General features: G+C 50.6%; 1 protein-coding gene across 13 annotated transcripts in view; it reads right to left on the bottom strand.

Moving 5' to 3' along the window:
* Positions 1–25,823, bottom strand: part of TET3 (tet methylcytosine dioxygenase 3) — an 86,908-nt gene that overhangs the window by 42,303 nt on the left and 18,782 nt on the right. The window contains exon 1 of one of the 13 annotated variants that reach the window (XM_036334091.1): positions 8,993–9,158. The exons of the other annotated variants lie outside the window; for them this stretch is intronic. The gene's annotated coding sequence lies outside the window, so the exon portion shown is untranslated. Of the gene's footprint in view, positions 1–8,992; positions 9,159–25,823 lie in introns of those variants that run through there. 13 annotated transcript variants of the gene reach the window in all.

Here is a 25,823-nt window from a genome sequence, read left to right on the forward strand (position 1 = left end):
TTCCCTCATCTGGGGACAGAAGGCGTTTGTAACTGGAAGACGAGCGGAGTAAATGCTCTCTTCAGACCCAAGAGACCCGACCCACATGTGCACACAGCATCACCAACCCCAGCCCCAGGTTTTCCCGGGGTCCAGGAACCTCCGTTGGAATCTGTCCCTGCACCCTGCCTGGGCAGGACTCCCAAGGCCCCACCTCTACAGCCAACTCCTTCCTTATGCTCCTCAATTCCCACAGCTGGCCCCCAGACGTCCGCAGGCACTCAACAACGGCCTGCCCTCCCCACCGAGGGACTCCCAAGGCCCTCGGATGCCAGTCAAGGCTGGAGAAGTGTGGAACGCCACTCCCTAGACACCTCTTTTGGTCCATAACACCAGGGGAGCTACAGAAACATCACCCGGTTTTCCAAGTCTTTCCCGACTCTGAGGAGCAGCACATCAAAGCTAGATCAGCACTCCCCTATGACAGAGAAAGGGGAGGGTGTGCGAAGTAAAGGCTGCTATCTTGAGATCAAAGTCCGCATGGACCATCCCTTCCTAGGGCCGCCAGGAAAGGGGAAGTTCGCGGAGCACAGAGTCCCCAGGGCTGCTCTGCTGGCCCCCAGCAGTTAGGCACCACTGTAGGAGGAACAGGTGCTAGAAGGTGTTTTCATCCATGATGAACAAGTCTGCAGTCAGCCTGCCAGTGGCCAGGAAGCAGGCCGGTCTGGGCACATCCCCTACAGGGGAATCTCCAAGAGTGAATTCTCAGGGGACCAAGATCGCGGTGGCTGCTCCCCACCCAGCTGCCTGATGAACCCCACCCAGTGCTTTCCACGGGCTCCTCTTCCAGCCCGCCAGCCACTGGCCCAGGAGCTGGGCTTTCCCCCGGTCTTAGAGGCTCAGCGCCACCACCACGCAAACCCCATTCCTTCTTCCCCTCCCCCAAATGGACAGCCCCCCTCCTCTAACAGCACATGGCCTGTATTCATGGCATAGTCTGTCTAGATTTGATCCATTATTCATGTTCTCAGAGGATCTGGGGTTTAATGATGAAAAAGCTGAGAGAGGAAAGAGACTTGTAGGGGAACCCCTAAGAGGATGTGCACACTGGCCTGTGTTGTGCAAGCGAGAGTGTGTGTACACTGCCAGCCGGTTCTGTGTCTGCACTCTCCACACCAAACTCTCTCTGCAGATAGCAAACCTCGGAGGGTCATGTCTAACTTCTCGAGACTGTCATGTGCGGGCAGAGAGGATTCTTGTGTGAGGTGAGGGGAGGTACTACTAGTTCCTGTGGTTACTATGTACATATCAGTAAGACATTTTCCTTCTACAAAATGGACAAACAGAGCAGATCTCACACAACAGCTAGGGTGATGCTCAGGAAAAGGCTGGACCGAGGCCAAATTCCCTGAGGCCAGCACAGCAGTCAGAAGCATAGGACTGTGACTGCTCATGCCTTCTGACCCAACAGTAATTAATATGGTTTCAGGGAAGACAGGAAAAGAGGAGGGGGGACTAGGAAAAGTCTCCACATAACCCTGAGAAAACACTTTTGTCACATATCGAATTATTGTGCTAATCACTGCACACTCATTTGTCTCCTCCAATCACCACAAACTCCTACAAGGCAGAGACTTATCTCTACTGATGAGGACACAACACAGAGAGGTTACGTAACTTTCCCAAGATCACACAGGAATCCAGAAGAGCACAGCCATTTTTAACCACCAAGTACCACTCTTAATCTCACTTCAGGAAATGTAAACAAAAAATATATAAGAAACAGAAGAAATAAAAAAGTTACATGTGCCAAAGATTTTCCCAGAAGCATTAATAGTAAAGAATTACAGGTAACCTAAGCACCCTACGATAGGGGAATGGTTTTTAAATATTTCATTATAGTTCATGAAAAGAGAATGGGAAATAAATATCTGAAAAGAATACTCACTTCATTAGTAATCAGAGAAATACAAAATAAAGCCACTGTGAGATTCTATTTTACATCCAGTATATAGAATTTAAGAGTAAGAATGTTTAGTTCAAATCTTGCCCCCACAGCTTACTAGCTCTGTGACTTTGGGCAAGTTACTTTCCCTCTCTGTGCCTCATTGCTTCATCAGTAAATTTTTGGTTAACAGTTAACCTTTCTGTGCTATATTTCTTCATCTGAAAATTGGAGATTAATAATAGTACCTAACCACACAGGGTTGTCATGAAGATTAAACAAATCAAATCTGAAGAATACTAACAACACTTACCAGCAACATGGTAAGCACCATAAAAGGGCATTTCAGTTCACCACCAAGTGCTGGTGGTGTTTAGCAGAAACTTTTTCTAATACACCACTGGCAGAGGGCCTAACAGAGCAACCATTCTGGAAAGGTCTGTGGTGTTACCTTCTAATGTTGAACATTCATGTATCCCATGGTTCCACAATTCCACTCCTAGAGAAACTGTGCACACATGCATCAGGAGATGTGTGCACAATGCTCGCAGCAGCATGATGCATGACAACCACATTGTAGACATATTTGAAGTGTCCACCAACGACAGAATGGACAATGAAATATTTTACAGCAGTGCAAACGAATGAACCACAGAAATATGAATGAACCTCAGAAACTACACTCAACTTGGAAGAGAAAAAAAAAAGCAAGCTTCGCTCAGGCCAGTGTGGCTAAATGGTGTAGCGTCAACCAATGAACAAGGAGATCACCGTTCGACTCCCGGTCAGGGCACATGCCAGGGTTGCAGGCTCGATTCCCAACTGGGGGCTGGTGCAGGAGGCAACTAATCGATGATTCTTTCCATCACTGATGTCTGTCTGTCTGTCTCTGTCTGTCTCTCTCCCTCCTTCCCTCCCTCCCTCTCTGAAATTAGTAAAAAAATATTTTTTTAAAAAGCAAGTTCCAAAAGATTATAATCTGCCCATTCTGAAAGCTCAAACAAAAAAAAATTAAATGTATCATTTAAATATAAAGCATGAAATTCAAACTTGTTTGAGATTTTTCTCATTTCTTAAAAGCAAGGGAACAATAAACACAAAAGTCAAGGTAGTGGTTAACTCTGGAGGTGAAAAGGGGGCACAGGTTGGGGGAAATACCCACATTTCAGTTAGCTGGCAACATTTTAGCTCTTAACTTGGGTAGGGAATTCACATGTGTTTATTATTATTTTTCATCTGTTTAACATGCAGGCATACCTCAGAGATACTGCAGGTTTGGTTCCAAACCACCGCAATAAAGAGTGTCATATCTTTTTGGTGGAGGATCTTGTCTTCAATTAGTAAAAAAATAAAGGGGGAGGGGTGGCCAGTGTGTTCAATGGTTAGAGTGTTGGCCTGTGCACCGGAGAGCCAAGGGTTAGATTCCCTGTCAAGGGCAGGTACCTGGGTTGCAGGTTCCATCCAGGGCCCTGGTCAGGGCGATGGGGGAGGCAACCAATGGATGTATCCTTCTTACACAGATGTTTCTCCCTTCCTCCCTCCCTTCCACTCTTTCTAAAAATCAATGGAAAAAAACATCCTCGGGTGAAGATTAACAAAAAAAAATTAAATGAAACGCAACATCTGTGAAGCTCAGTAAAGCAGAGCACAATAAAATGAGGCATGCCGGGTATATGTTTCAAATTACACATCAGAAAAATTACACTGTATACTATTTCATCAGTGAAGGTAGAACTGCTTAAAATGATACAGAATACGGACACATTAAAAACAGGAAAAAGCCTTAAATAAGAAAAGGAAACTCGAGAATATCCCTGTACTGATGCTGAGGGTTTTTATGACAGGGGAAGTGTTTACACTATTTGAAGTGGAAAAAAAGAAACAGGATTCAAAATGTTGCCAGCTTACGAATTCCACGCCATTAACAATGCGCACACGGCACGCGGAGGGGGAATGCGCGTGAGCGGCCTGTGGTTCACAGCCTACAGAACGCGGAGCAGGCACTTCGCTTCTACCCGGGGCGGGCAGCTGAAGAACAGAGTTACCGCCACCCCACCCGACACTCCCCACAACTCTGCCTGCCTCCAGCAAGCACTGAAGGGCGCTTCGGGGAGGGCAATTCCTGGGTGACTTTTCTTTCTTGCTATTCCTGTTGCTAGAGTTGTTTGTGTTACAACACACACACATGCGCACACACGCACACACGCACACACACACATGTGCGGAAAGAAGAAATATTCTGCAAGATGAGTGTCTGGTCGAGGTGGGGCACTGAGCCTGAAAACATCCCCCCACCCCCCCTTAAAAGTGCTCTGTGACTTGCTGAGCTCCGCAGCCCTCCGACTCCGACCACGCGAACCCCCGCCCCCAACAGCTCGGCCCTCCCCGAAGGCGGCCGTGGCAGGAAGGGTGGGGGTGGGGGTGGGGGTGGGGGTGGGGGAAGCCTGGGAGCCGCGGGAGGAGGAGGGAGCCAGCGCTGACGGAAGCCGGGTCTCCAGCAGCCGGTGGCGCGGCCGGGGGCCAGCGGGAGGAAATCGCGCCGACCACATCTGAGGCCTGGCGCAAGGAGCAGCAGCTGCTGCAAAGCCGCCAGCACTGGAGAAGCAGGTCAGGACGCGGGGGCGGCCCTTGGCCAGCCGCAAGGGCCCCCTCCCCGCACGCCTCCTCCCCAGTGCACTCACACATACACACATGCACGCACGCACACACACATGCACGCACGCACACGCATGCACGCACGCACACACGTGCACACACACACGTGCGCACCCCTCCCCCGTCCCATCCAGCAGAACTGGGGCCATGGCCCAGGCCACGCAATGCACGTCTCACGGCCAGAAAAGCCCCCAGCGGTTCCCAGCGAGGGCGGGGATTCCCGCAGCTCCACCCAGCCGGGCTCGCATCCAGGTCTCACCGCTCACCTCCTACCCAAAAGTCTGAAACTCTGAGGGCACGAGAGAGGAAACGCTGCCAACATCAAGTCCACTGACCTTGACTAAACGGCCCCGTGCGCTGCCCCTGAAGGTGCCCCGGACCCCACAGCACCCACTGGCCGTTCAGGTGTGTCCGAAGGGCGAGGGCTGGAGCACCACCGTGATGAGGGCAGCCAACAGTTTGGAGAGCTGGGTGGTAAACTCCGGGCTCAGTAAGCACTTTTACGTTTAAATGTGACCTTTCGAGTCTTCCCACACACAAGCCAGCATCCACTTTGGTGAGTGAACGAATGAGACAGAGATGAACTAACACTCCCGGGGCCACTGGCAAATGGCAAACGCGGAATCCAGCATCGGAGCTGATGTGGATGCCACGGCCTCCGCGCTGCCAGGGTCCTCATCTTCTGGAGAACAAGCTCCCACACGCGCAGGAGACTCTATCACTATGGACTTCAGCCTCTCACTTGGACCCCTGCCGAGGGAGTTTGAAGACTTAAATGTCGTTCCTTCAAAGAAATGAATCTTTAAGCCACCACCCAAAAATCTGGAGAGAAAAATAATTTTTTGGCAGAGCAGCCTTCACCCATCAGTCATAACCCCTATTTATGGAATAGGGCTAGGAATGGAAAGGGGGAAGTGCCATTCAGGGAAGCCCGGTGCTGTCCATAAGGGGGTGTGGACACATTCTATTTACCCTAAACCCCTGGAAAAGTCACACAACACACCTCGGCGTAGAGCCTCATTATCCACAGCCCCTGACGCTCTGTCAGCCCAGAAAACGGAAAGATGCCCGTAATGTGGGCTCTTGTACATGTCCATCTCAAAGTCTTGTCTGCACTGCTGGAGAACAAAGGAACGGGCACCCCGGCCCCTCCTCATCCATTCTCTTCTCCCTAAGGGTCAGGGGTGATGAGGAAGGCCCCAGGAGTCCCGCTCCCTCCTGCCCACCCCCCACCTCCCTCCATAGGACCCTGGTCCTCCCACACGACCCCCACCCCCCCCGGCCCCCCCCTCAGCAGAGCTCTCCTCCCTCCCCGCTTGCCCTCAAAGCTCTCCTGGAAACCTCACTTCCACCCAAGGCTCCCACGCTCAGCCGGCACCCATAGCCCCGAGGCTTCCTTCCCCCTGGATTGCTACTCAAGCTCCCCAGCTACCAGACACTTCCCCAACTGGATGCCACTAAGCACAACACACTGAAAGCCTACCGTAGCGTCTGACCCCTTTCCCAAAAACAACTCCTCTGGATATTCCTTCTTTAAAAGTCATGCGAAGAGTCATTCTCCCGGGCATCCTGAGAACTCCCTCCCGTCACCTTTGCCGGCTGCATCTCCGCATTTCCATGTGCGAGCAGAACCCAGCTCTGCCAGCGGCTCCTCCTGAGAGTGGTTCAGACCTGCCTTCTTCCCATTTTCTCTTGACTTGTTTCTCGCGGGGACAATCGCAGGAGGAGGCTTGCTCCTCTCTGCTTTCAGCCCAGCACAACACTGTCGGACTCATACTCAATCCACTGAGCCTCAAACTCCCAGGCCAGGGTGCCTGCGAATTCACAGCTTCAATCTTTTCTCCTTGGGTTCGAGTAGTAGAAATAAACAAACAAAAAAATAGGCAAGCACATACACAGGTATAGATAATGTGTCAGGGACACATTGGTGAAGGCTGAAAACTCAGAATGAGGGCGACGGGTTCATCAATGACGACACGACTCAGTAGAACATTATACAGTCATTAAAACCCATACAGTACAGACACGAAGGAAAAATGTTGGATAAAATGGGAAGTAAAAATAGCAGAATACCACAATACACACGAAAGTTATTACAACTATGGAAAACCATGCATGCAAATGACAAAAGAGGGAAGGCACTTAAAAAAAAAAAAGAAATAGCTATAGAAGCCCCACGGAATTACGAAATTCCACCTACTGATGCTATCAGCACACGATAGCAAGCACGCCTTTCCCAGGTGATACCTGTAGTTATGTTTGCGTTGATTTACTCCTCCGGCAAACAGGTCCTGAGCATTTACTGCCTGAGTGCCACGTGTAGGCACTGGGGATCCCAGGGAGCGAGCAGTCCCTGCCTCATGGACAGAGACTTTTCAGATGTTGAGATCTGTCTTGGGGCCCATTCAAAACCGGGTTCCTTTAAGGTAGACAGTGTCTCTAAATGTGTGTGGTCGCCCACACCGATGTTCTAGCCTCGCTGGCTCTGGGTGGGTGGTGCAAGCAATGAAACTCGGGCTAACTGTGAGGTGACCTCTGAGTGAATATAGGAAACTCCTTACAGCCAGGGAAAACCCTGGTGGGCGGCCCACGAAGATAACGAAAGGTCATAAGAACAGAACGATAAGGAAGGTTAAAAAAATAGTCTCAATAGAACACGCTGAGAGAGATGGGAGGACAGGAAGTTCTGTCACTGCAAAGCAGAAAATGGAGTAAAAAACAAGCAGCCCTCACTTCCCTGAGATGACCACCGTTTACATGTGGTGCCTTCTCTCTGCTACGTGACACGGACTTCATTTACAAAACTGGGTCACTAGTCTGTCCAGGGACCGGGTTTGGGAGGCGCTATTTTATTTATTATTGGAATCAGATCTTCACCAAGTTGTCTTATTCAGGGTGTTTTAATGCTGATTTTTTTTTCCCTTTTCTCTCTGTATCATAACTATTTTTAACTAGTTTTAACTCCTCCAGGGTTCCAGTTGTAACAGCCGCAATGCTTTGCCTGGTATGTGCGAGTATACGGCATTCACACAGCCCCTGAGGCTGAGCGTCCAGTTGCTGTCACGTTTTGCCACATTCCCATGGCACACAGTGACGACTGGAATGGCTTCCCCTCCTTCTCCCACATGTTTGGGCATGTGATTCCTCTGAGGACGGGGAGAGAAAACTTGGCACAGAGTCAGGGTTCTGGTTGGCTGCATGAATGGACCAGCCCAAAGGCTGTAGGTAACAACTTTGATAACTACACATAGCACTTTACTCACATGAGCACAAGGGTTTCATTTCAACTGGGAGACGACTTAGATGCCCCCAGTCTGCCTTTGGAGAGGAGTGGTAGGCAGCCACAGAAAGGATCGAAGTACTGGTACATGCTACAACATGGGTGAACCTTGAACATATTGAGTGAGAGACGTCAGACACAAAAGGCTACAGATTGCATGACTCCATTTATAAAATGGCCAGATAAGGCAAATCTAGAGAGACAAGGCTGAGGGGGTTGGGGGGATTGAGGGGTGAATGCTATTGGGTGGAGTTTCTTTTTGGAGCGATGGCAATGTTCTGAAATAGAAGTGGTGATGGCTGTACAACTCTGTGAATAAACTAAAAACCACCCAACTGTACCTTTTAAATGGGCAAACTGGATGTTATGCGAATTATATCTCAATTTAAAAAAATCTTTAAAGTAACCCCTTCGTCTCCATCTCCACCTTGGTAAGAAGCTTTAAGACAAAAGCAGGAACTAAACACTTGCTCAAGGAGGGGAGGGCCGAGCTGGCAAGCCCACCCAAAGGTGGGGGAGGACAGGAGTGACAGGACCAGTATCCATCACGAGTGCTTATCACCCCCCCATTGGGTTACAAGGGAAAGCAAGGGAGGTCTCTGCCCAGGGGAGGTAGTAATGGTCACAGTGGGAGACCACCCCCCCCCCCCAATCCACTGCTGAACTCTGAAGGACAGCGGGGTGTGGGAACTCCCGAGAGGAGAAGCGAGCAGAGCCGGCTGGGGTGGCCATCAGATCTGGGGTGAGGAAGAAGAAAGATGAGCTCTGAAAATGCCAGGGGTGGTGGGGGGGTGGGGGTGAGGGTGCTAAATCCAAGAATCAGTGACATAAAACCCACTGGTCAGCTGAATAGTCATAGACACAGTCAGACAGGAAGTATAGGTTGGTTCAAAAAGTCCTTATTATTTTTTTTTTTAAAAAAAAAGGTGGGGAGGGGAGTTCACAAGAGAGTCAGTAAATTAAAAGCAACAAAGACAAGAAAATGCACTAAGCAATTAAAGCAATTAGCATACCCTTAAAAAGATAAATGCAAATCATTTTGCGGGGGGGGGGGGGGGGGGGGGGAATCATGCTTTTAATGCCCGTAATGCAAGAGGGTGGTGCCTCTGCAAGATAAGCTGACAGTCACTTACCTCTTCAGTGCCCCCTTGTCATGCGAATGACCGCTCCAGACCCTGCACAGGGGGACCTGCTTGCTCTGGCCCAACCTAAGGACATATAGCATAGGCTCCCACTCCTGGCTTGAGATGAACCAGTCCCGGCTGCTAACCCCCAAAACTGCCAAAGGGGGGTGATATTCACACCCCCGACCCGTGGGTGCCACTCCTCAGAAAGCAGCAGCTGTGCCCCGCCCATGGCAGTGATCCTTGTTCCTTAGGCCGGTTCTCAAGGGAGAGGCAGTGGCTAGACCAGTTTTAAAGGCCCTCTCTCTCCTTGGCTATGGCCTTGATCCCCAGCCAACACCTACCCAGCAAGGGAAGGGGCGGAGGTGGGGTGCTGTGGCCTGGCATTGCAGACAGAGGGGCAAAGGGAAGGGCAGGAGAAGGCAGTTCCCTGGAGAACTGGGCAGGCCCCACCTCTCAGCCAGAGGAGTTGGCTGATGATAAAGCCCTAGGAGCTAAGTGTTCACCTGGGCGCTGGGGGGAAGGGGGGAGGAGAGGGGGAGGAGAGGGGGTGAAGGGTGGGGGGGAGTGTAACTAGCAGAGCCAGTACTTCCGCAGAGGCCAGGTTCCCAGCCCCAGCTCTTCTAAGACTGTCTTGAGCCTGACCGCTTGGATTTTCTCCTGTAAAGGAGTTGTGACAACGGGCAAAGTCTGAATGAGGTCTGTAAGCAGTGCTGTCAGTGTTCAGGTCTGCAGACCAAGTCCGCAGGGGTGGTGCGCCCCTGCTAATTTCCCGACTTGGATCAATGCACTGTGGTTATTTCTGTGATTTTTACAAAGTCCACCCTCAAGTATTCAAAAGTAAAAAGGGCATCACCGTCCGCTACATACTTTCAAATAGTTCCAATAAAAATTATAAAGGGACAGAAAGGAATAAAGTAAATGTAGTAAAATGTTACTTTTTGGGAATCTGAGTGAAGAGACTTCTTTGTACTTTTCTTGCAACTTTTCTGAAACTCTGAAATTATGCACCCCCCCCCCCAATTTTTTTTTTAAGAATTACATTACTAGGCCCTGGCCAGTGGCTCAGTTGCTTGGAACATTGCCCTGTACACCCGCAAAGGCTGCGCACTGATCCCCGGTCAGGACACGTAGGAAGGCAAACAATCACTGTTCCCTCTCACATGGATGTCCTCAGGTGAGGATTTTAAAAAGTTACATAGTTGGTGATCTCTAAGATTCACCCAGTTTCTGTGAAACAGGGACGTTATCTGCATTTTACAGATGAGGAGCAGGAAACAGATGAGGACGGCTCCCAGGCAGCAGCGGGGGGAGGGGGGGCTCTACAACACAGGGTCTCACTCAAGTCCCCTCTCCCCCAGGCCCCAGCTCTCCCAACCAGCGAGGGACGGCAAGTCCCAGACACCACACCAGGCTCTGGACCAGAACAGAAGAGCAACAGGCAAGTAAGAAAGGGGCCATCTGGCCAGGGTCCAGGCTGGCCGTCTTCAGGAGAAGCTGAGAGCCTCAGACAGGGACCACCCCACTCTTCTCCCAAGACCCCTTCCCTCCACCAGGCACAGGCAGCTCTTCCCGCTCGGCCCAGGAGGGACACCACAAGCTCCGCCAGGCCGTGCAGGCCCACGTGGAGCACAGAATCACCGCCTGGAACGAGCTGGACAGCCCTCTCCAGCCAAAAGAAACACAACATCTGGAAATCCTAAGCAAGTCTCCTAGAATCACTCCAGGGTCAAGGGGAAAAAAATACCAAAATCACAATTACACTTATTTCCAATCTGTCTATGCTAGTTGTACTTGCTATGGTAAGTACATACTTTAAATATCATTGATATGTAAACTGATATGAGTATAAAAATAGAGCTGTTTGGGGGGGGAGTCACACAGATTTGAAGATTACTATCAATGAAAACAATAACTATTAGCAGAGGAAAAAACCATGCTTCTAAAAAACTTTTGTTAACTAAAAAGAAAAAAAAAAGGTTTCAACCCAAGAAGCTAGAAAATAAAATCTAAGAAAGGCAGGAAAAAGGAATCAGTGGAGATAAGGAGAGAGATATGTGATTAGAAAATAAAACAGCGGTATTTATAAATGAACCGAAGAGGTGGCTCTCCAAAGGACAAATAAACTTGTGGCAAGGTCGATCATCTTAAAAAGGAAAACATAAACAAGCAGTATTAGAAATGTGAAAAGGAGAATAACCATGGCCAGTCAGTAAGACATGAAGTTCGTCACTAAAAAATTTAAACATATGGATGAAAGGACAATTTTCTAGAAAAAAATATTCAAGAAGAAGTAGGAATATTGGAAAATATCAACCACCAAAGAAATAGAAATTTGCCAGAGGAACTACCCCCTAAACAGGGCACCAGGCTCAGTAACTGGAATTACATGATTTTCCCAGCTCATAAAACAATGTGGATCTGTTTTATTCTTCATTTAATTCTTCCAGATCCCTCTGAGATAAACACTGTCTCCCCATTTTATAGACAAGGAACCAGGAGTTCCGAAGGGCCAGGCCAGGACTCAGGTCCACAGCCAGACATCTCCAGGGCATGACCCAGAAAAGTCTGTTCCTACGCTCCTCCATTCCTCTGTGATCATCCGTGTTTGGAGACTTCTGGCCCCTCACTGCTTCAAGTGTGGTCCCCTGGCCGGCAGCACCAGCACCGCCTGAGAGCAATGCAGACCCTCAGGCCCCACCCAGAGCAGCCAGCTGGGAAGCTGTCTTATAAAAGAGATTCCTGGGTGATCTGGACGAGCATTAAAGTGTGAGACGCACTAGTCTAGCCTGTAACTGTCCAATCTCTTTCAATTCCTCTTACATTTACAAAAGCAGTGCCTGTTTTGTTTGGCAAAACAAAACAAAAAAATCAACTTGCTAAACGATTACAACTTGATTTGATCATATGAACATGTAAAAAAAAAAAAAAGTCTGGCAAAATAAAACCAAAACATTAAAAAAGTAAAAGACATTGGTAGTACCTGTCAAGGTCCGGTAAAGAGTCGATGCCACTAATATATGAAGCCCTCACGAATTCATAAAAAAATCACACAGAAGAAAAATAGGCAAAGCAAAGCAAAATATAGTCACAAAGAAATGAAGATCACAAATAAACAGAGCAGTAAAAGGTTTGCCAATCAAAACATTTTATGCCAGTTTTATACCAATTAAAGAGAAATCACTTTTAATATAAATGTATTCTCTTGATAATCAGGAGAGAAAAATCAATAGACATTTAAAATGTAAAAATACATATAACTATTCTAGAAAGACCAAAATATTAACAGGAGTTCTGAGTGGTAAGATTATAGATGTTTTATTTTCTCTACTTGCTCACATGAACTTCCTGATTTTTCCGCAGTGAATTCGCATTCTTTGTAAAGCACCACAACAACAAAGTTTAACTATTTCCTAGAGTTTGATCTTATCTGAAATTTAACAGCCTTTATATTTAGTCTCTCTTGGCTTTCCACAGGTGTCTAGACAACACCTGCCTTTTCACAAACCATGTCAGCACTGAAGGGCATGTCTTCTCAGTCCCCATCACGCACTGGGAGCCCCCACGTAAGCAGAGCCTCTTGTACATTCCTCTACAGACCACCGGTTCCCAAACACCAGCGCACCTGCAGGTTGCTGGCTACAGAGGCAGATACTCAGGTCCCACCCCCAGAGGTCAACCCTGTGCCTATGGTTGTCCGGGGACTGCCCTCTGAGAGCCCTCCTCCAATAAGCCTGAAGCTGAGGGCGGACGCAGGAAAGGAGGAAGCCAACTGGTTCATAAATTGGGTGAACTGAGGTCTTAGGGGCTGGCAGGGGACAGCAGTCCTCCCGCCCGCCCGCCCGCCCTGCTGTGTGCACTCACAGGCCCACCGGCCAGTGGTCGGCTCCTCTGCTCTTTGAAAGAGGGCGACCGGTGGACAGGGAGGCAGGGCTGGGAAAGGCTTTCTCCAACAGGTGAGCTGAAGCCCCGAGCAGTCCAGCATCGCAGCTCTACTGCCGGAGCGCGCTCTGCTCCGGGAACAGTCACTTGGAACAACTCCACCGGATCACAGAGGTCCATCTGTCAGAGTTTCTGCTGGGCACCCCGAGAAGGCGGCTCCTCCAGAGCTGGCAGAGGTGCAGCGCAGGCTGCCACGAGGGGCCGAGGGCTTGGCACTTCGCAGGCAGGGCCCACAGTGACGCTCCCCAGCCCTGGGCTGCTTCCCAAGCCCCCGTGGGCACTAGGAAAGGGAGTAAGACCTGGATGGGGCGGGGGCCTGACCTCTTGGGTATATATATCCTTGGCTCCACGATCTCCCTGGTGGGTGTAAGTAAACTAGCAGAGCAGCCAGGGAAGTGTTTCTACTCCTCTGCTGCCCCGAGCAGCGACGGAGAGGCGGGGCACAGACCGTGGGCTAAACGGCACCACTCATGGCTGATTTTTCACACGAGAAAAATCACGTGTGACTGGCATTTCTCTTACACGCGCACCAGCCAAGCGGCTCTTCTCCCCACCTTCGTTTCAGGCAGGACTCCTGACCTCTGCCTAGGAGCAGCAGGGGTCCTCACATCTGCAGGTCTGTAGCCCCCCTGCCCCAGAGATGAGGGGGCCCCTTGTTCGGGGGTCCAGGTGGACCCAGCCTTCCTGGGCAGGGAGAGACCTCCATCTCCCTCCCAGCTCTGTGGCAGCAGAGACCCGGCCTGCAGGAGGGCAGGGGGCAGCTCCTTCAAGAAAGAGGGTCTTTCATTCACCAGCTCACAGGGCAAATAAGAAGAGGATTAGCGCATTGGGAGGAATCAAGTCCACCTAGACAGTCGCTGGGGGAGGGGAGGCCACAGCCTGGAGAACAGAGGGGAGGAGAAAGCCGCTGCCCTGGAGAAGGAAGACCAGCCCACAGACTGGAGCCCCCGCCAGCAGCGGGGGGGGGGGGGGGGGGTCTTCGCAAGCTCTGCTCAGACTTGATGACGGCTCATCCCCAAAGAGCAGCTGCAGGTACGTGTGCTGCCTTCAGGCGTCTGGGAACCAAGAAGGCAGCTCTCCCTACGAGTCAGTACTAATGAGGGTTAATGACCAGTGGGCTGTCAGTCCCAGGGTAATTACGAGGTATCAGATCAGAGGGCTCCTCCCTGATGTCTGCTGTGGGCAATGCCAGGACCTTCTTTGTACTGTGGGAGCAGGGCAGGCGCCCCACCTCTGCTGTCCGGCTCACAGCCCCCACGGCTGCTTTAGATTCTGCTCCTTGCTTGGGCCTAGGATGTCACACTGTGGAGGTGAATCAATCTCTCTCTCTCTCTCTCTCTCTCTCATATCAATCTGATTCCACAGCATTTATTAAAAGATTTCCTGCATCCTAGGCTTTGTGCCAGATACCGGGGAATGAAAGTGAGTAAGATGAGCACCTCACCAACTAGAAACTCACACCGGTTCCTAAAGTGTTGCTACGGAGGTACAGACAACGCACTCGGGGACTGAGGGAGCAAGGGGCTGCTTGAGCCCAGAGACGGCATCACAGAGCAGCTGACAAAAACCAGAGCACTTCTAATATACCTGCAGTTAACGGGTTAGAAAATGTTAGAAAATGTCACAGAAAAGATACCAGTTACCGCAGCAACAACGAAACCTGCAACATCCTAGCGATAAATGTAATGAGAAACCTAAGACACATGTGAAGAAAACTTTGACTCTGATGGACACACAAAAATACTGGAATGAGCAGAAAGATATACTTCCCATTTCCCAGATGGGAAAACTCATTATAAAGCTGCCCATTCTGCCCAAATAATCCATAAATTCCATGTGATTCCAATTGAAAAATCCAAACATTTTTCATAGAACTTGACAAGTTGTTTAAAAGCTTATTTTGAAAAGGAAGTGAAAAAGGAAAGCCAAAAAAAAAAAAAATGTTGTGGAAAAAATGAGTTTTTAAAAAAACCAAACTGTTATATAAAAGCTGTAATAATTAAAACAATGAAATACTAACATATGACATAGAATCAGACAAGTAATTCAATAGAAATGAGGAAAGGCCCTAATAAACATGAATATATGAGTATTTATAAAATGCTTAAGGTAGAATTATAAACCTTGTGGGAAATGGTAAGTAGACTGGACACAATAGGCCTTCTATTTGGGAAAAACTTAATCCCTATCTTACACTATATGTAAAATAACTCCCAGCTTAGAGTTCTACATATCTAAAATAAAACTATAAAGTGAAAAACTTGGGTGCCAAAATATTGATGAATTCCAATTGCATAAAAATCAAATTTCCACATGATAGACACAATAAAAGAAAAATGAGAGGCCACACTTTTTTCAAAATAGAAGAGAGGTTAATACTGATAATATATGAGAATTGTATGAACCATTAAAATTCAATCTAATGAAAAGCGGGTAATATATATAATACGTGATACATAGAATAAATGCAAAAATGGTTAACCGTTAAAACATCCTCAAAATTCACTAATAAAATAAAATAATAGGAGATATCCTTTTCACTACCAAATTGGCAAAAATTAAAAACTGGTCATTCTTCATTGAGGTTAGGTGGGACAGTAAATTTAATCGATATAATCAGATTACCGTTTGGGGGGGGGTAATTTGGTAATGTCAATGGAAATTCCATTTGGATGATTTTGTCCTACACAAATATTTAAACAAATAGCCAAAACATTTTATAAACTACCATATCATTTATAATTGCAAAATGCGGAAACTGAAAATGTCCATCAACAGGAAACAAATGACAATAAACCTGTAAAATGAAAGACTCCATAGCCATTTACAAGGCCAAGATAGACGTACTGGCATGGAAAGATGTCCTCCGCATATTAATGAGCAGGAAAAAGAACACCAAACCTGAAAAGTATGGTACGAACACATTTGTGCGGGAAAGATAGTGAGGTCATGTACTCACTTTAAAGTCTGTAAAGATATGTACAAATTGTTCACAGAGAGTACACTGGGATGGAGAAGAAAGACGGATTTTCAGTTTCCAATTTATGTACATTTATATTGTTTGATTTCTTTAAACGGGCAAGTATTACTTTTATTTAAAGTCCAAAACTTTCTTTCCCATTTTGGAAAATAAAATAAGAATATTGCGATTGGTTTCTAAGTTGAACTCAAAATCCATCCCTTCTCTCCACCCCCTGTCCCATACCCTCCCCCAGGCCTTTGCTGCTCTTTATGGAGTCAAGATAAAGGGTAAGAAGATAAAGGGTAAAAATATCTCCCCCCAGCGCTGCACATCCTCCCTTGAGTATGACCCCTGAGTCAAGTCACTTCTCTGCTGGCTCAAACACGTTCAGGATGGGGTGCAGAGGGTGCCCCCCACACTCACCAGGTCCTGCTGGACCAGAGAGGGGAGGCTGTGCCTTCCTAACTGGGACTGTTGGTGCCCTACACCCTGAGTGTGGGGGTGGGGAGGTGCAGAAATGGATTTTCAGGGGAGCCCTGGAAGCTGCGCCCAAGAGATGCTCCTGTTTTCCCTGGCGCTATGAGTCCTCTCTCCGCTCCATCCTAGGACACCGCTCCCAGGTTCAGGGACACCGACTGGGTCATATCTTCTGGAGATGCACGAAAGAGGCAGGAAGGAGGAACTGAACCTGCAGCCTAGGCCGCTCAGCTAGGCCATGAGCTCCGTGCCAGATGCCTCTTGCCCGCTTCTCTCTCTCACTGTCCTTGGCTTCTAGCTTCATTTCCTCTGGTGCTAAAGTGTGAGGCTTTTCTAAATACGAGTAAAACTTCCGTTGGGGCTTGGGAGATTCTCTGGTCCTACGTAATAAATTCAAACTGATTTCGCTTAGGTTAAAAGTTTCCGCAGGTCCTGGCTGCTAAGCTGGTAAGCTGTTACTAGGTCCCTTACTAGGGGTTTGGGGACAAAGCCCCCCGAGAGGAACCAAGCGCTACACTCTGGCCTTGCATTGTCCCAAGTGCAGGGATTCTCCCTGGGGCTCCAGAAGGGAGGCAGGGGTGTCAGGTTAAAGCAGGACTTGGCATTTGTGCGGTAGGGACGCCATCAGCACCTCCCCAAGAGCTCTAGCACACGTCACGTATCAAACCCTGGACAATGAGGCCACAGGAGAACTTAGACAGAAAGTCGTATTTTTAAATGTGTTTGTGATCAAAGAAGAAAAATTTAGGGGAAATAGTGTTCTAAGGATCCACCTGAGAATCTAGAAAAAGCACATCCCAAAGTGCACCCAAGGAAAACACAATAAACACGAAGCAGAAGTTAACGCTTTAGAAGACAGAACGCACAACTGACAAATCTGTGCACTTTTAGATTACAGGAAACCGGCAAAGCTAACCAGAGAAAGGAGAGAAAAGATTAATACACGACATTAGAAAGTGAGAAAGTGAAAAAAATCAGACACGAAGAGAATTGAAAAGGAATAACTATAGACACATGAATCTAATAAGTTTGAAAACAGCTTGCTTTCAAGGGAAACACAGTTTAACATTTTATACCAGTAGCCACAGGAAAAACAGATCAGAAAGCTGCAAAGACCCATCCCTCAGGAAAGTACCAGGCTCAGATAGGATCACCAGCAGATATTTTTCAATCCTTATCAAATAAAATTATTACTTAAACTGTATTATTTAAATTGCCCCAAAGTACAAAGAATCAAAGCTTCACCATCATTATATGAAGTTACTATGACTCTAATACCAACATCTGGCAATGAAAACACAAAAGGGAAATTATAGGTCAATCTCACTAACAAATATAGATGCAAAACTTCCACATTAATAGTTCAAATTAAACGGCATGTTAAAAAAATACCCCAGCCCTAGCTGGTTTGGCTCAGTGGCTAGAGCAGGGGTGGGCAAACTTTTTGACTCGAGGGTCACAATGGGTTCTTAAACTGGACCGGAGGGCCGGAACAAAAGCATGGATGGAGTGTTTGTGTGAACTAATATAAATTCAAAGTAAACATCATTACATAAAAGGGTACGGTCTTTTTTTTTTTAGTTTTATTCATTTCAAAAGGGCCGGATCCGGCCCGCGGGCCGTAGTTTGCCCACGGCTGGGCTAGAGCATAGACCTGCAGACTAAAGGGTCCTGGGTTTGATTCCCGTTGAGGGCACACGCCCAGGTTGCGGCTGGATCCCCAGTTGGGGGCGTGCAGGAGACAGCCAATCAATGATTTTCTTTTTTTAAATATATTTTTTAATTGATTTTTTACAGAGAGAAAGGGAAAGAGATAGAGAGTTAGAAACATCGATGAGAGAGAAACATTGATCAGCTGCCTCCTGCACGCCTCCCACTGGAGATGTGCCCGCAACCAAGGTGCATGCCCTTGACCGGAATCGAACCTGGGACCTTTCAGTCCGCAGGCCGACGCTCTATCCACTGAGCCAAACGGTTATGGCTAATCAATGATTTTCTCTCATCAATGCTATTTCTATCTCTCTCTCCCCCTCTCCCTTCATCTCTGAAATCAATTAAAAAAAAAACACACCCATTATCAAGGATAATATATTCAAAGATAGTTCAATATTAAGAAGTGCACTAACTCAATTCATCTTAACAAGAGGCAAAGAAAAATATCATTTCATCTTCACACCATGCTGTCATGAGGACTACGGGAGCGAACCACGAAAGCTTTGCGCCCCGCACGTAGTAAGCGCTCCACAAAGCGCATCACAGCTGGTCGTGACGTGACGTGGGGAAAAGCAGGCTCCCACCCAGCGTGACTCCGTTTTTACACACAGCACAGAACAAGTGCACGCACACAGAGCGCCACGTCTGGAGAGGTGCTCTGGGTAATGGTGGCTAACTGGGCTGTGAAACGCTGGGCAAATTCCTCCCCCTCTGTCTATTTCTATTTCCTAATTTTTCCAAAGAACGTGTCCTATCTGTATACTCAAAAGAGAGAACAAAAAGCCAAAAAAAAGAAAGAAAGAAACAGATGTTTGGATTTAGCCCAGAGGGCTGGCAAGCCTAAAGGCCAAGGTGGAAAAGGAGCTCAAGGTGACGGGGACGAGGGGACACCAGGGAGGGGCTTGCAGGGCTCCTCTGTCCTGCACCCTCCGCCGGTGAAACCTACTCAGCTTCAGGAAACACCCGCACACACAGGTGCGGGAGGATGTTCCTGGCGGAGGCCACGCTGAAGGCCTGGGGCCCCCGCACCAGCACGCGTGGCTGTACGAGGCATAGCCGGACCTGACTGCCCGAAGGCCGTGGGAATTCTGGACAATGGGAACGGAGTGAGGGGACTCATTTCTCGACCCAGGTGCTGGTGACACAGGCGTGCTTACTTTGTGAAGACTCGCCCAGCTGTACATGGTGGGTGCTCAGTTTTTTAATAATTAAAAACCGAGAGGAGAACATGGAGTTTCCGTCATGTGCTACAGACTTGCCCTCACATTCTGGTCGGAATAAATCTGAACTCATGGATCGGTCCCATGGAACAGAACATTCAACCCAGTATTGTGTCTGACACATCTCACTGTCTTAATTTTTCCAGACTCTGGATTGATTATCACTAAAATGATCAATGGATGAGAAAAAAATTCCGCGGCAAGCCCAAGATGAGGGCAGTGACTTCTCACCCCTGAAGGCCATTCAAATCACCCGGGGAGCTTCGAAAAATGCTGGGGCCCACGCTCCACTCCAGGCCAATTACATCAGAGTCTGTGGGGTGTGGGCCTAGGCACTAACATGTTCTTTTTTTAAAAACTCCCAGATGATTTTAATATGCAGTGGGACTGAAAACCACTCAACTAGTTGAACCAGAGGGCCTGGCCACTGGAAACGCTCTCGGCGAGTTGAAGCTTGCGTGGCCCCTGCCCGTCCTGGTGGAGGCTATGGGGTGGGAGCCAGTGTTTAGGGCAGAAGTGCCCTGGCAACCACCCAGTCCTCCTCCACATCTCTCTTCCCCAGACAGAGACCCCGTGGGGGACCCTGCCCTCACTCGGAGGAAGCAGCCTCTGAGAGTGAGGGGGAGGGCTTCCCAGGGGTTGGGCACAGAGCCGAGGGCTCTGGCTCCCAGCGGGTGTTCAGGACCACTTGCCAGTACAACCCCAAGACATACACCACTCCAACCACACAACCCCCGAGCTAAGCCCTAACTACTACCCAGGGTCCAAATGACACCACTGGGAACCCACAGCTAGAAAACAGGAAACCGAGGAGAAAGAACAGTGGGAAGACAGCCCACAGGGCGGGGCGGGGGTCAGCAGAGCTCCCTCATCAGGTAGGACCTGGCTCGGGGGCAAGTGGCAGGGCCAGTGAGGAGGGGGATGCCACACGGCCCACCTGCCCAGAGCTTCCAACACTAATCTCTGGGGTCTCCACGCCACCCTCATCCTGCACCCCCTCTACCTAGCTGTGTGACAGGAACCCACAGGTCTGACTCCCACCGCTGGCTCTCTTGGCCCAGCTGCCCCACAGCATTTGTACACACTTCTAGATGATTCTGACACAAGGAGCCCTTGGCCCACGTCCCACAAAGCAGTGCCCTCAGAGGACGTCTCTGCTCAGCCTAGAACTTAGCTGAGCTCAAAACAAGAGGGGAGAGAGTGGGGATGGGCTGAGGCCATGGAGTATCCTAGGATAGAGAGCCCAGAGAGAGAAGAGAGAGGGATCATAGTGCCGGGAGAACGGGGGGTGGGGGGGTGGCATCTCTTGGGCACAGCCTCCAAGACTCCACTGAAAATCCATTTCTGTGTCCCCTCAGAGCGCAGTGTGTAGGGCAACAGTGAACCCAACTGGGAAGGCAGAGTCTTCCCTCTCTGGGTCCAACAGAGCCTGGTGCACTCAGCGGGCACCCTCTGCACCCCATCCCGAACTTATTCAAGCCAGCAGACAAGTGACTTGGCCCAGCCCCCCCCCCCCCCCCCCCCCCCCGCAAGGGAGAAGGTGTGGTAGAGAGGGTCTGTCCGGGACCCAGCCTGGCCCTCAGGCCGAACCCATCCAGGGCGTCCGCCTCTCCCTAGTTCTCCCCTCCTCTGCAGAGTGGCCAGCAGGCTTCAGAGAGGGGCCTTCCTAAGACAGGAAGGTGGACTGGCAGGAACGGGCTCCTTCTATAAACTCTATCGGCTTAACAGGGCTGGGACCCAAGGCGCAGCCTGGGAGGAGGGGGATGTTGCGGGGGAGGGGGGGTGGGTATCGATGCTTCAGAGAAAGCAAAGCAGGAGAACACAGTCAACAGGACAGGGAGTTTAGGAGCTCACTGTCAGGGACAAGTTGCAAACCCTTTCAATGTCTTTGTTTCCCTCCGCAAAGCCCATGGGGTTAGGATTACACTGAAAAAATGCTTGGAGGCGGGGTTGAGAAATCCAATTACTTCAGCACCAAGGGCACAAGAGTTCCAGGCCACAGAGGCAACCAGGATTTACGCAGACCCTAATCTTACTTGGGATGGCTGCCTCTTAAGGACTATTTCTGTGGCAAGTCTGTTACCTACCCCTTGCCCACCCCCCCCAATTCTCCTCTAAGGTGAGGTAGCCGGGGTAGAAGGAAATTAGTGCTTTACTTTTTTTTTTTTTGTCTAATCGTTAGCATCTTAAATAAGACCCTCCAGCGGAAAAAACTTCCTTGGGGGCAGGTAAAGCCGGAAGAAGACGCACAAAGGCACCCCATCAAAAACACTGCGATGTGGGTCCCGAGCAACACCAGGACAGTTTGTGATCAGCCTCAGGGAAAAGGGGCTCTGCCTCCAGATCGCTGGGAGCCGCCGCATGGTGAAGCCTCGGCACCTGGCAGGGCCCAAGTCACTCCGGCATCTACCGGAGAGCTGGCCTCCCCTTAACGGTCCCCTGCCTCTAAGTCAGTGGTTCTCAACCTTCCTAATGCCGAGACCCTTTAATACAGTTCCTCATGTCGTGGGGACCCCCAACCATAAAGTTATTTTCGTTGCTACTTCATAACTGTAATTTTGCTACTGTAAACAATGGGTAATTATATACGTGTTTTCCGATGGTCTTAGGCGACCCCTGTGAAAGGGTTGTTCGACCCCCAAAGGGGCCGCAGCCCACAGGTTGAGAACCGCTGCTCTAAGTCATGCCGTTTTTACACACACGCACACACACACACACACACAGCGCGCGCGCGCGCACACACACACACACACGCACACACACACACACACACGCAGTCCTGCCCCTTCAGGGGGCTGCGCAAGTTCCGACGCTTCTCCATCACGATCTGAGACTTGCAGAGAAGAAAGGGCAAACGCGGCACCCTTACCTAAGAAGCTGAGACGCAAGAAACTCTTCTGAGGGACTCAGAGAGCCGCTGGGACGGCAAGATCTCTGCTCTTCCAGGTGCTGCTCTGTCCCCAAGATGGACAGGACAGCAGAGAGGGAAAGCCATGTCCAGAAAGGGGTGGAGTGGTCCAAACAGAGACCCTCTGCTCTCCCAGATGTGAGGTTCTAAAGTAATGCCGTGCGGGGCGTGGCCGTAAACTGTGCATCACCAGCCCCACAACACAGACGCGGGAACCAACATGGGCCTTTAAAGCCGGAGCAGCCGCGGGAACCTGCATCGTGGCGCCTCCTTCCCCGGCTCACAGACCCGTCTGTGTATCTGCAACATTCTGGAAATTAAGAAAGAAACGCCACCACCACCCACATTTAGTTTGAGAAAAATTACCTCTGGAAGGCAGAGGAAACTGAAGACCAGGGACACGAAGGGACTTCCTCACAACCGATGACAGAACCCAAGTCGCAGATTTGGGAACAGAGAGGAAAAGAAACAGGACAACTGCCCGTTCTTGCCCTCCTCACCTCAGCCGGGGGTCTCCCTCCGTGGTTCCCGCTCCCAGGCGGTCAAGACTGCGGGGCCGGAGCCGCCCGTGGGTAGGCCACGCTGGGTCCCAGGTGAAAGGCCCAGGCGGTATTCCCATCCAGCCTTATCTCCGTCTCGAACCCAACACGTCTGACGCCAACGCTTTCCGTTCAAACTGCTGGCCCCACTAGTCTACTCTGTAACTGCCAGATCCCAGAGATGCTAATTTACTGACAACGTGGCTGGCATGTTGATTCTTCCCTCAAAGTCCCCTGAGGTCCGCTGAGCCAGAGATACAAGCAAAGGTACAGAGCCAGGCACAGCTGGGGGCGAGGGTGTGGTCTGCCATGTGCAGGTGCACAGCCCCAAACACGGATCCAAAAGCCTCCACTGCATAAAAAACGAAAACTTGCCAGTGCTGGTTTGCCCACATAGAGTGATGAGCTTAGGTGACTGAGCCAGTGTCTCTTGCTTCTGGTGATACTGCGAAGATCAAATGACAATGATTGCTCTTATTTTTCAGGACCCAGGCCTGTCCCTGGAACACAGTAAATGCTCAGTAAATGTTGAAAGACAAAGGCAGGAGGAAAGGGAGAGAAAGTGAATGGGGTCATAGTCCTGGACAGCAGGACAATCTCTAGATTCTAACTGTCTGAGCCGCCCCTGCTCCCTAGCTACCCAAAGGCTTCCTCAACTAACCCGCAAGGAAGCCGTCTCCTCCTCAGACGCTGCAAACATGCTGGGAACAAAGGGGGAGTCCTCGGCTGCCTGCCAGATGCTCAAGTGCGAGAGGAAGCGAGGCCCAAGAGGTCAGGGTGGGAAGAGGACTGGAGAGGACTGGGAGACCCAAGGCTGAGCCAAACCAAAACCCCTCCCACACTCCCTGCCCCCACCCCCAGCCAGCTGAACAGGCTACAGCCTGGGGGAGGCGGGTGGGGGGGGGGGGGTAGGAATGGGAGGGGACCTGGCAAGACCACAAAGACCATTTCTAGCAGAAATGTCCATCTGCAGCTGGAGGGAGCCCAGGGCCAGGCCCCTCCTCAGCGAGCTGGCAGGAGGGCTGCGAGAGCCCTGCAGTGATCCCTGTGGGCACTCGAGTGTGCGGGGAAGGCTCTCTCGGGCCCACTCACCTGTCCATCCTGTCAAGTCCTCTCTCCCCCAGGACATTCAAGAGTTACCAGTTCAGTCACCAGGGAGGAGGCGCTGAGCCCTGGGACTCTAACTCCAGTTCTTGTTATCATTCAGGAAGCCCTCTCTCCCCCTCTCTGTCCTCAAACTCGAAATCCTCTCGTGTCGGCTCGTTTCCCGCCCTAGCCTGACATGCTCACCACCTGCTTCGTATCTCCCCAAGTTCACGACCGCGTGTAAACGCACCTCAGAGATCAAGGGAAGCGCAGGCAAAGCGGGCGAGAAACTGGGAGGAGTCACCCACGGTGTGTGGAAAGTCGAGGCTGGCGGATTCTCAACAAAGGGGCATTTCTGCAGTGGTCAAAAGCAGAGACCGAAGGCAGAGATCCTGGGCACGGTCCCAAAATAGTTTCCAGACATCTTTAGCCAATTGAGGATTCCCAGGGGGCAGCGCGTGGGGGCAGCGTGGGAGCCCGCAAGCCGGGCAGCACGGTGCTCTCGGCACTGGGCACTCACTCCTGCCCAGGCTGCCAAGAAGGAGGCGGCGGCAACAGCGTGTGCTCTGGCATGTTCCTCCGCAGATCATGGGTAGACACGGAACACACCCGACAGTACAGTGACAACTTGTGTTTAACAAGCTCAACTCTGCACACCCTACATCATGGATCTTCTTGAAACCCCGGCAGGACACCACTCACAGCAGATGAGCATATTCCCACTGGCTCCTGGATACTGTCCACCCCTGGGACACCCCCGGGACTCCCCCCGCCTGCACCCATCCCATGGGGACAGATTGGGGCACAGGACAAGGGGGTCTCACAGCATCTTGGTCTGATCTCAGAAAGAGCTCACGCAGCAGACAGCTTCCTACACCATGACCTGCTGATGGAAGAGGACCAGCCAAACTGCCGCATCCAGGGGATGTGGGACACCGCACCAAACCGGTCACCCAAGAAAAGTCGGGGGAGGGGGCTCAGCTCCCCGTGCTTGCTGGCAGTGCCCGCGGCAGGCCAAGAGAACACGGCGATTCTCCGACGACACGGAACTCAACAATAAAAACAAGCACAGACACAACCTCAGAGCTTTGAAAACACAGTCAGCTCGGGCTCCACCCTGAGAAGGGGGAAAGACAGATGTATGTGAAGGGCTTGCTCTGGTTTCCCAAGTAGCCCTGCTACATGCCCACAACATTAAGGGTCACAGTGCTAGGCCAGCAGAAGGCAGCAGGGAGAAACGGAGAGCACACTTGGAAAGAAGAAGAGAAGCCACTGGGAGGCGAGGCAGGAGGGAGGGGGGCCTTCAGGAGTAAACAAACCGGCCAGCAGTCCTTCCTCCCAGCAGAGAGGGAAGCTCCGGCTGAGAGGGCTGAGAGCCACAGAGGAGGGAGGGCGCTGCCCCCTCCCTGAGCCCATCTGTCCTCATCCCCTGTCCTGCTTCCCCCAGGGTGGGGGGCAGAACAGGTGCACTCCATGCCCACAGACCTCACAGCGCAGTCCCCAGTCGGCAGCGCGAGGCCAGGGGAGGAAGTGGAGGTGGAACCCGGGGGTTCTGAGTGGAGTGAGCTCACGGCTTTCTCCTCCGCACCCACAGCATCGCCAGTATCAACCCCCCTCTGCTTGCCTCAGGGCCTCCCACGGTCTGGTCCCAGGTGATCACCCACTTCTCCCAGCCTCTCCAAAGCACGCCCAGCTCCCCGGCGGAGCCAAAGCCACCTGGCTCCTCTCCTTCCCCCAGAAGCTGCTCCAGAAACAAAACTCTTGCCCTCCCTCCCCCAAGCACTTCCTTGCCTCAAGTTCCTTGGGAAGAAGCCAAGGAGCCACCCTGGCTTCTGATCCACCCGCAGCCTCACCCAGGAGCCCCCATCCCACGTGGGGAAGCAGAGCCCCTCCCTGCCAGTGTCCCCACCCAGGCAGCCAGGCAGGCGGCACCTCCACGGAGCTTCCCACAGCTTTCCCAGGAAGCAGGAGGCGGGTTTCCAGGGAGGAGCAT

This window comes from Myotis myotis, unplaced genomic scaffold, assembly GCF_014108235.1.
Source record: "Myotis myotis isolate mMyoMyo1 unplaced genomic scaffold, mMyoMyo1.p scaffold_m19_p_14, whole genome shotgun sequence".
NCBI lineage: Eukaryota > Metazoa > Chordata > Mammalia > Chiroptera > Vespertilionidae > Myotis > Myotis myotis.